The sequence below is a fragment of the Hemicordylus capensis genome, chromosome 1 (genome assembly GCF_027244095.1).
Source record: "Hemicordylus capensis ecotype Gifberg chromosome 1, rHemCap1.1.pri, whole genome shotgun sequence".
Classification (NCBI taxonomy): Eukaryota; Metazoa; Chordata; class Lepidosauria; order Squamata; family Cordylidae; genus Hemicordylus; species Hemicordylus capensis.
The window spans coordinates 85,984,926-85,994,085 of NC_069657.1; the positions used below are offsets into that span (position 1 = coordinate 85,984,926).

The following is a 9,160-nucleotide window of genomic DNA, read 5'->3' on the forward strand; positions in this document are numbered from 1 at the left end:
GCCTCAGGCATACAGTGATCTTGAGCTGCCACTGTGGCTGCCTCTCATGTTCACTCTAAAGGAGACCTAAGTGTGGAATACCTCAGGTAGAAAAAATAGGCAAGGAGTGAACAGGAGCAATAGCAGACCAAAAACTGGATCTCTTTAGGAAAGAGACCTGTGAGCTACTTTCTGCTTTAGAGCTTCTTGCACAGAGGTTTGTAACAGGCACATTACATACTAGGATTGTGCATGGAATGCAGATGCCCAGAATGTTCAGTCGGAACAACCAATCAAACTGATTGTTCCAATGGAATGAGCTCGGAACACTCGAACACACCGCAGCAGCCATTTGTGTGGTCAGCACCACTATGTAAATGGTTGCCACGCCTGTGCAGAGGCCAGAATAACACCATTTTGGAGACCAAAAAAGCAATCGGAATGCTCAGAACGTTCTGACTTAGAACTGGCCCTTTATTTGAAGGGCGTTCTGTTCCGAGCTCAGAACACTCGAAACAGCCCGTTTCAAATTGGAATGTTCTGAGTGCAGAATGTTCTGCGCATCCCTATTACATACTGGGGGCAGGTGCTTTCTAGTTTCATAGAAGAAATCCTATCTAACTTAGCAGGGGTGCTGGATGATCAGATTGTGGTCCTTGTCTCACAGCCTCCAAATTCTGAGGTCTGTATGATAGGAGAAGGAGGACTCCAGCTATAAGGAGGCACTTCATTTGCATAATTTCTCTTTCTTTCACAGCAGTACCAGAAGATCCTTCAGTCCAGGAAAGTGTCTGAGATCAGCATAGCTGCCAATGCCATGTTCCTTAGCCATTTCCAATTTTCATTTCAATCTACTTCAATTCCAGGCATATCAGTGGTCCTGCACACCTAACCTAGTTTAAAATGTGTATGATGTATTAGAGTTGTTCATATCAGTCAGTATAAAAATATGATAAATTGATAGGTAAATGATTCCCTCCTTCTCGGTTCTCTTCTCCTCTTCTCCCATCTAGACTTCTGTTGTCCTCTCCCCTCTACTTCCCCAGCAGCAGTGGTGTGCCAGAGCAGGAAAGCAACCTGCAATCCCCATGGATAAACTGAGGAGCAAGAAGGAGGGAAGGGAACCCCTGTCTCCACAATCTTTTGCTGCTGTGGGGAAAGAGGGATGGGGGAGTTCCGTGACTGTAGCTCTCCTTTGCACAGCAGGAAGTTTTCCATAGCCGGCTTTTAGTCCACATGTCCTCCAGAATGGACTGGGCGTGTTCACATATTGGGCAGATTTACCCCGAAGTCCCTGTGAGCTATCAGGAAGCACTTCATACATGATTTGGGTTTTTCACACAAAAACTGTGTGGTAAAGCCTGCTGTGTGCCTGCTGTGTGGAGAACTCCCTGGCCACCCTGGTTGGGGGCCAGTCAAGCAGAGAAACTCTGCCCTCTTTCCACTTGACGTGTTCCAGCCACTTGAGAAACTGCTGTCATGCTGCCCATGCCAATGCTACTCTGGCCAACCTTGAATTTTCAATATATGAGTGTGCAAAAGGGTTTGTCCTTTATATGGAGGCTCTTGATTCGTGTATGTATATGAGAATTCTCATGTCTGGCAATGTTTAATCCTGTTTGCATTCCAGATAAGCAAGAGCAAAGCTGTTTGTTTCTTCTAATTTGATTTGCTGCCAAAATGTTGCTGCAGTCATAACTCCAGGTTCCTCCCCAGCAGCCATAGGCATTGCCTATGCTTTGAATCTGGCATCATGGAGGTTTGCCCACTGGGGCAGTAAGCTAAGTCTGTAAATGCAGCAACAAAAAGCCAAAGCAGTGAGACAAAGCATCTTATCACCTTTGAATAAGGTTAGCAGATTCCCATTTCCTCCATCATCAGATACGGCTCTCATATCTTTAAGAGCACCATGACAGAGGAATAATTCTGCTATAAAATGGCAGGTCATTAGCTAGATGGTCATCCCGTTATAAATTAATAATTGGTTAATGAGCCAAGAGGCTTAGAGGATGTTCTTGAATGGCTTGGTGGATGCCTCTGCTAATGGTTCTGACTGTATTCCAGAGGTGTAGTGGAAGGGGGCCTCGCAAAGACGGAGCACCAGTACTTCTTGGCTTCTCTGGCTGTTGGTGGGCATGGCCATGGGGGTTGTCACCTGCACTTCTGAATTTGCATTTACATCACTGCTGTATGTATTAGTGGAGCCATGAAGGGCCATGTGTGACTCTTGTATCCCTCCAGGGGAGGGACTGAATATGACATTATTCTTTCCTTCTCCCCTGGAAGAAAGGTATGTGTAAAGACATGGCAGCTTTCAGGCAACCAGGGCAAAGACAAAGGCAGAGCTTTGAGACCGTAGGACCTGGAATGGAGACACTAGGCAGAAAGCTGAAGCATCTCAGGATGTAGAATTTAGGCTTTCTGGTGTAACCTGTTGGAATGTTAGGAATGCTCTGCAGACTATGGGAGACACCTGTATTGGGCAGCAGTGATATAGGAAGGTGCTGAAAGGCATCACCTCATACTGCATAGGAGATGGCAGTGGTAAACCCCTCCTGTATTCTACCAAAGAAAACCACAGGGCTCTGTGGTCGCCAGGAGTTGACACCGACTCGAGGGCACAACTTTACCTTTACCTGCCACCTTCAACTCCATATAATGCTCAGCCTGTCCATTTGTGTAAATAAAACAGATATGAAAAACACACCATAAGTCTACATCTCTCCTCCAAGGAAACCAGAATCTTAGGTTTGCACTTGCTGTGCAACATTCCGGGAGTTCTGCTCACTATAGCAAATGGGGTTGGACAGTGGAAAGCAGATTGGGAAGGAGCAAGTAGAAGAAGCTGTGGCTGACTGCTGCATCTGCAGCTTAATTGGTAGTTCAAATAACAAGATGAATCTCTAGGTTGAAAACTGGCAATTCTGGAGGGGAAGGACAAGGATATCCTATGTTAAAAGCACAATTTGACATAGGCTTGACAAGGCACACATAGATAGCCCAAGTGGGCAAGAAAACTGGCATATACTACAAGCAAGCTGACAATTCTTCTGCTGGGTGGACACCTAGGTGACCTGTCCTGCAAGGCAGCCAATGATCTTTAATTCTTCCTGGCAACGTTTCCTCTGTCCAGCTATGTGTTGCCACTTTTTCTACAGGAATTAAAAAGCTGTCCTTATTCATTGAATTATTGTAATGATGTTAACAGTATTCATTGTGTCAAATGTCAATTTGAGTTGAACAAAGAACAAGCATCTAGGTGGGAGTTGAAATCTCATCTACCTGAGCCAGCTGAAATCCTGCAAAATGGCAATCTTGTCCTCTTCTCACCAGGCTGAGTTTTGAGAGAAACCACAGTGAGACTCAAAATCATTGTACCCCATGCAAAGGATTCTGAGAGAACATGTTCTAGGTGATCCTTCATGTTGTGCACTATCTTTGTCCTAGACCTCATCATTTCTTCACATGTTCATAATGGAGAACCTGTGTGATGCCTCCTCTCCTGCTTCTTTCAAATCCTTTCTTGAAACCCACCTTTTTCTTTGGCACATCACTGTAATCCCCATTTCCAACTAAGCTCAAGCACATGTAACTGAAACATGCACATAGGCCACTTTCAGACAAAGCATGAAACTATAGGTTGATGAACCTGAGGTTAAGTCTTCAACCTGGGAATCATCCCGCAAACGATTGTCCAACTGTGGTCCAGGACCTCTGGTTTCTGGGCAAAGAAGCTCTTCCTGGTTCACAGAGGCTGAATCCCAGCAAGCTGTGGGGCACTCTAGTCATCAGACGGCAGGTAAGGCATCAGCACGTCAGTAGAGCTGTAACTATTGGTCACGATTTTTAAGGGAGCATGCTGAGCACTATCATGCCTTTTCGGCATTGGTTGGCCACCCTCAGGAGGAAAAGGGCATTTAAACCCCTTCATCAAACCACTTGCACCACAGCCCTTGCAAGGGCCCAGCAGTCACACGGTCTCGCACAAACAGAACTACTGGTGTCGGGGAATGCAAAGGGGCACTAGTTTACTGTTACTCCAGGAAGGGATCATGATGACTTCCTAGGAAGGGCAGGCAAAGGATGAGGGCAGGCAAAGGATCCTAGGGCTTGGTCCACTGTGACAAAGGATGTTCTTGGACTTCTTGGGCCTAATACATACAGTCCAGGAAGCCCCAACACACTCGTGTCAGCTTACTGGCTGGAGATTAGCCCACTCATAAGATGGCCAGTCCATTGGGGAGGACCAGAGGCTCCATGAACTTTGGGTCTCCATAGGACTGCACTCTCATGAGATATCCCAGCCAGCTATACTGATGTTATCACTGGTTAACAATAGAACTCATACTCTATGCCTTCCCCTCTCCACTCAACCCTTACAGACTCCCATGAAATCCAGGCCGCTCTGTCTGTCCGGGTGCTCCCAGATGGGCAGAATTGGGTGACATCAGGGATGTATCCTAATACACATTCAAGATTCCCGGGCTGGGACCAGCATTGCGGCATATGTAGATCGGCCGCTGTAGGGACTCCTGGGTGAGGGGAGCTGCTGTTTTCAGCAATTCCTGCCAAACCGCGTGGCTGTGGTGCGCAAAGAAAAACATGCATATGGGGTTACCAGGCTGCTGGAGGGAGTGGTTTGATTCCTGCTGTCCACCAGTCACAAGGACTGGGAAAGGTGTTCCCTGGGGCTTGATGGGATCTAGCAACCGGGCTTGGTGGCAACAGCCCTCCAGCCCGCATGTGTGTCTCCATGGCTTTTCACCCTCATGAAAGAGTGGTCTGCTCTGGAGCATTATCCATCCTCAGCATACAGAAAGAATCTCTCCTGTGAATGGATTGAATAATGCTCCACATGGACAGATCTTCTCATGAGTTATGCCAGAGACTGCATGCTTGCACTCAAGGGGAAGGAGCTGGGCCCCACCTTCCCCAACAAATTTGTACAAAAAATATAGCAGCACTGTTCAAGAATTCCAGGGGCCATCTTTTCACCCAAATTGGGTATCACTCCCTTGGCATGTGTGAGCTTTGTTGGGGAACAACCGAGCTACCCAGTTCCTGGTGTCACTGCAACTCCATGTGCTTGTGTAAATACTTTGGCAGCCCTTGCTTTGTGGAGACCTCCCACTGTGCCCATGTGAAGCTTGGGATGTGGCCACACAGCGTCCCTGTTGCTGGGCAACAGCAGGAGGAGTGCGGGGACTCTGGGGCAACTGATCTGAGAGGCAGCCAGTGAGAAGTGTGGCGGGCATAGAGCTGGTGCATTTCTGGGCTTGTCTGAGCCACTCTATGGTTTCAGGAGCAGGCACAAAACCCAGGTTACGGTGGCGTTGGCAGAATTCAGAAGACACGATGCCACCTTTAAACGTGAGGTTTGGGCAGTGAAACTCACTACAAACTGAAGGTTCAGATTACGGTTTGGGATTGCAAACCTTGGGTCACTTTTGTGATGAAACTGCAGTTCCACACATCTGGACAGTCACCAAATTGAACCTGTGGCTTGTTCGCCTCCAGGTTTGCCGTTATGTGCGACCATAGTCTTCTGCTTACCCAGCATCCAGTTTCTTTCCCTTTCTCTGTGGTTCCAGTTGACAATATCTAGATTATAAGCCCCTTGAGGCAGAGACCTCTCCTCCCATTCTTTAAAAGCATCACATTAATAGATGACACTATATTAATAAAATAATAATAAAATAATAATAAAATTAATAATAATCATCTTATATCTGTCTTCAAAAGAGTTGGAAATCTTATGATCCTTATGGATGCATCGTCAGAGCACCTGTGGGTGACAGGGAGGTACCGGTAGACTCAGGGTAGCCTGCAGATATGTCGGTTTCACAAATATCTGGAGCGGGTGGGGGAACCCTCAGGGGTTCAAAAACCTCCTAAACTGCCCCAATGCAACTCAAGGAGAGGAGTGTTTACAGATTCCAAGGGTATTTAATAGACAACCTGGTGGGTGGAGCTAATAGCATTCAGTGGTGAGGATGGGGGGAAGTGTGCTTGAACAAAAAGAGCGGTACATGTCCCAGTTTGAAGAATACTCCCTCAGGACAGTCACAGCAGGATGAAAAGGAGCTGGGACTGAGCACCAGTGTGTTCCCCCCCCCAACTCCCCCCCCCCGGAAGAATAATTGGCATATGAAGTAAGACCCAGGTTGTACCAGGGACTCATCTTTATTGCTAACTTTTGTTTTTTCACCATGCTTAGCCCCAGGCTCATGTAACACATCCACACCAGAGATATTCTGCAACATTTGTTACAGAGATACAGAAATACAAAGATTGTATTAGCGAGTTGGTGTTGACTCCTGGCGACCACAGAGCCATGTGGTTTGACCATTAACCACGCAGTATAAGATGATGTCTTTGCCGTTGTCACTGAAGTGAGCAGCATGTGTCTCCGGCACCTTCCTAAATCGCTGCTGCCCGATATATCAACCAATCCTTTATTACGGTCAGAGACCAGCATAAAATTAATACAGGTTAGAAATGACATGTTATATGATGATGTTATGATGATATCATGACAAGGCTAAAATTAATGATGACTGCAATTTTAAAAAGCAAGTTAGAATACATATTAGTACATATCATCAAAAGGCTAAAACTAAGAATAATTGCCGTTTAAAAAGTAAAATAGACAGAATATACACTTCAATACTAAAAGAGCTAAAAACCTAAAATTACTAAAGCTAAAAGAGATAAAATATAAAAATGCACAGAAACGATGAAAAGGGGAGTATAAAATTGTAACTTCCCAATAGAGGTGACTACAAATATATATTTGCTAGGCACAGTCTGGGAAGCACACTGGTGGGGATTCGAATTAACAGCTTCTTGCTCTCTAGGCAAGCTGCTTTCCCGCTGCTCCGCCACAGCTGATTGCAGGTCAATATGTGCTAATAATAATGATAATTAATGAACAGCTCATGCAGCCTAGCACACATACAGTACTCCTCTGTGCCTGTACATGGCAGATCCAGTGTGGTATATTGGTTAGAGTGCTGGACTAGGACCGGGGAGACCCAAGTTCAAATCCTCATTCAGCCATAATACTTGCTGGGTGACTTTGGGCCAGTCACTTCTCCCTCAGCCTAGCCTACTTCACAGGGTTGTTGTCATGAGAAACTTAAGTATGCAGTACACTGCTCTGAGCTCCTTGGAGGAAGAGTGGGATATAAAAGGTTGTTGTTGATGATGATGATGATGATGTTGTTGTTGTTAGGATTGGTAGTGGTGGGCTGTCTTTCAGATAAGTTTGTCTGTCTCCTTACTGAGGAACTCCTAAGTAGACCTTGACTATAGTTTGAAAATGACTGGCCGAGACAAACCAATACAAGAAAAGAGGAAAAGCGATGAAACATCAGTAATGTCAAAAGCCCAAGCCAGAAGATCAAAGCAAAGAAACTAGTCTTTAGAAGAAACCAGCTGGAAAACGTGGGTCAAAAAAATAAAAGCAGGAATGGAAGTGGAATAAACAGCTGGTTAGGAGGACATGAGGTCATGATAAAGCAGATCAATTTAAACCAAGGCTGCTGGTCAGCTGGAAGCAGACAGTTTCCCTTCAAGTTGGCTGGTGTGAGGGTTTGACTTGGACTGCCACTGGCAATTTCAGGGACAGTGCACAGAAAACCTCAGCATCCTTTTGACTGCAGCATCCCTGCAGATCTTTCTCTGCTCCCAGAATCCCATTGGTCTTGCATGGTTTTCTTCCTGGAGGCAGCAACACAGTGCAAAATTGGATCTGAATCCCTATGGATTAATTTCTTGCATACTAGTTGCTGTGGAGCCAAGACTAACTGAGAGCACATCCCTGGCTGAGGCATTCCAATTAAGACAGTCCTGCTTGCTTTAGCAATTACCTGCCAGTGGCTCACAGCCCGCTTCCAGATGGAGATCAGCTGGCAGGGTTTACAGCAGGCAGGCTGAGGAATGTCACTGGCAACCAGTCCTCTAAGGCATCTGTCTGTGGCATAGGTCTGATCTGGAGCAAACGCTGTTCAGCTAGAGGCAACTATATGCGATAGACAGACCCTAAAAATGGTAGCATCGTGCTCCATATTTTCACATTACGAAGAAACAAATATGTTCCCACATGCTGTGATGTGTCCTGTACTCAATTTCTATTGAGGCTCCAACTACACATTACAGAGCTTCTGTGATTATATCCTCTGTGGATATAATTTTATTTAACCGAACAGCCTGAGCCTGGAGCAGGCTACATCTGAACAGTAGAAAAGCACATGTAGAAAGAGTTGTTAACCCTTTCTCCTCCAGTTTGTTTGCAGTTCAAAATCACCCACCCCAAACTGCTTTTTCACCTGCAGGAAGAAAAATTCAAGGTTCCTGCGCCCTGTATCTTTTCCCTCACAAGTGAAAAAGCAGTACTGGGAAGATAGCAATAGCAATAGCAATAGCACTTACATTTATATACCGCTTTATAGCCGGAGCTCTCTAAGCGGTTTACAATGATTTAGCATATTGCCCCCAACATTCTGGGTACTCATTTTACCGACCTCGGAAGGATGGAAGGCTGAGTCAACCTTGAGCCCCTGGTCAGGATTGAACTTGTAACCTTCTGGTTACAGGGCGGCAGTTTTACCACTGCGCCACCAGGGGCTCATTGATTATGAACTATTAGGAAGATGATTATGAACTGAAAACTAAATGCAGGGGGAAAGGTAAAGCAGCCTTTCTTCACTCTCCAGTTCAGATGCTGCCTGCCCCAAACTGTTTTAAAGTGGGTTTTATTTTTTTAAAAGCACAGACCAAAACCAGGGGTGTGGGGGGGGGGCAGAGTGAGGAATCAGTACCAGAACTCCACATGCTCTGTAGAGACCAGGACTATTTCTAGACTGTTTTAGAGCTAGGCTAAACTACATGTGACTCTTGTAGGGGAAGAATGGCAGTTCAGTCCCCAAATAGCAGAACAAAACCAGTTTGGCGAGAAAGCTGCAAAGCAAGAGGTCTTGAGACTGTTCTTTAGTATTGAAGAACTACAAGGATTTATTTAAAGAAAAGGTTTCAAACAAATGTGAAAAAGTCTGCAGCTTTTTTCAGCTGTGGCTCATGGCTGAAGAGAGAGACCAAAACAAACTGCCATCCCTGGAAAGACAAAATTAAGACTAACACTGGAAGAACAAAGAGGGGAAGAATCCAGCACTTTCATCCA

General features: G+C 45.7%; 1 long non-coding RNA gene across 1 annotated transcript; it reads left to right on the top strand.

Moving 5' to 3' along the window:
* The first annotated feature begins 532 nt into the window (after positions 1-532).
* LOC128346211 (uncharacterized) lies at positions 533-951 on the top strand. The gene is made up of 2 exons (XR_008316845.1): positions 533-661; positions 737-951. It is a non-coding gene; the product is annotated as an uncharacterized LOC128346211 (long non-coding RNA).
* The last annotated feature ends 8,209 nt before the right edge of the window (positions 952-9,160 follow it).